We start from the raw sequence: 1,767 nt of genomic DNA on the forward strand, positions 1-1,767 counted from the left end.
TTATTGACTTTTTTTTTTCATTCACTAAACACAAAGAAAGCAAAGCAATAATACTTACGCCAGCAGACACTTTGTTCTTATTGATCGTACGACGGTTGAGCTGCAAATACGGTCGTGCACAAGCTTTGATCCAAGCAAGGCTTTCCGTTTCAGATTTTGGAAATCTGTGAATTTTAGTTCCACAAACACAATCAGGATACCTGACATCAGTGTTGTGGTCAAGACCACCTAACCCGAGACCAAGACCAGAGTGTATCGAGACCGAGACAAGTGGTTCCCAAACATTTTCTGTCCCCCCAACCCCCACAAATACCTGTGTGGTTGAACGATGTGTTTTTTTTTTTTGTTGTTTTTTTTGGGGGTGGGGGGAGTACCGTCATATTTGGTTTCATCAAACTAAACAGTTTCTCCCGCAGGGCTTTGAGATTCTCTTATCTTTTTTTCCATCTCTCTTGAAAACTTGATCTCCTTACTCCTGAATAATGCTGGCTAAATTGATCAAGAACCTATTAATGTTTTTAAACAAAGATACAATAAAAATGCAGTTTTTTATGTTTTCATAGAATATTTGTGTTAATTTCCACAACAGAGTAGAACTGAAAGTACAACTGTTTTTAGATCAATGTTTCTTTATTATTAGGTTGGAAACTTTGTGCTTCTTTCACATCATTTCCATTACATCAGTGGCTCCCAAACTTTTTCTCCTGGGCACCCCCAGTGGTTTCCAAACTATTTTGGATTCTTAGAGACTCCCTGCTATACTCAGCCCGGCTACAGACGAACAAGAGGGTGGGGGGGCAAAATGAATCTATGTAGCTGAACATAGACAACAACTTAGCCTACAAGCTACTTGTTAACAAGCTTAAGGTGATGTATTGATATTAGCTAGCTAGTCATCTTTTAGCTAACTTTACCTGCATCCATCAACTTTAAACAGTTTATTAGTTTGGGGGGAAAACTGTGAAAAGTTCTTTGCGTTTTGCTGCCATGATTATAACACACCTGTGCAGCAAGTCTCCTTCGCTGCCGCACAGGTGTAGAACCAGCGTCTTAGCGCTCATCTTGCGTTTAAAGGCGGCTCGGAAAAACAGATTACCACATGTTAACAACGGATTAAACAGTTATAACTGTTGATAAAAGTGACAGAGGACACAGATACGGGAAGTGTGGAAACCCCTACTGTATCAAATTTACAGAGGAATAACAGAGACTTGGCCATTCTATGGTAAAAACCCAGCGCATACAGCGTTAATGTTTTTTTGTTTTTCTTTTTCATCCAAACGGCTTCCCGCGCCCCCCCTGAAATGGCACGGCGACCCCCTAGGGGGCGCCACCCCACAGTTTGGAAACTGATGTATGCTATTCTGACAGCGTATCTGATAGTCTCTCAGTGACACTCTAGTCCTATCTAATAAGTAAAGACCCGTGCAACAGAATCGTACTGCTCCTGAATGTCGTATCAATACATTGCAGACTTTTGAACACAGCGTTGTCTCATATGTGCGACAAGTCAGTCAACACCTCCGCACAATAATTCAGCGCAGTGAGTGACAACTTTTTTTCATCACAATGCTTATGTGTCTCTGTACAGCTAGCTTTGCTAACATCACGTCAACGGAGCTTACCTTTCTTTGAGATACTTTTCTAAGTGACGAAAAAAGTTAGACGTAGTCCCCGCCGTCTGTGAAAGCAAAGCGCTGCTGAGTTAGCTGTGGCCATCGGATTTCTTATAATTTATGCAGCTTTATTCTATTACTGACTATTAGA

General features: G+C 41.1%; 1 protein-coding gene across 1 annotated transcript in view; it reads left to right on the forward strand.

Annotated features, from left to right (window-relative positions):
* The first annotated feature begins 1,474 nt into the window (after positions 1-1,474).
* Positions 1,475-1,767, forward strand: part of LOC103459536 (uncharacterized) — a 7,697-nt gene continuing 7,404 nt past the window's right edge. Inside the window, exon 1 of the mRNA XM_008401183.2 lies at positions 1,475-1,543. The gene's annotated coding sequence lies outside the window, so the exon portion shown is untranslated. The remainder of the gene's footprint in view (positions 1,544-1,767) is intronic.

The sequence above is a fragment of the Poecilia reticulata genome, linkage group LG2, assembly GCF_000633615.1.
Source record: "Poecilia reticulata strain Guanapo linkage group LG2, Guppy_female_1.0+MT, whole genome shotgun sequence".
NCBI lineage: Eukaryota > Metazoa > Chordata > Actinopteri > Cyprinodontiformes > Poeciliidae > Poecilia > Poecilia reticulata.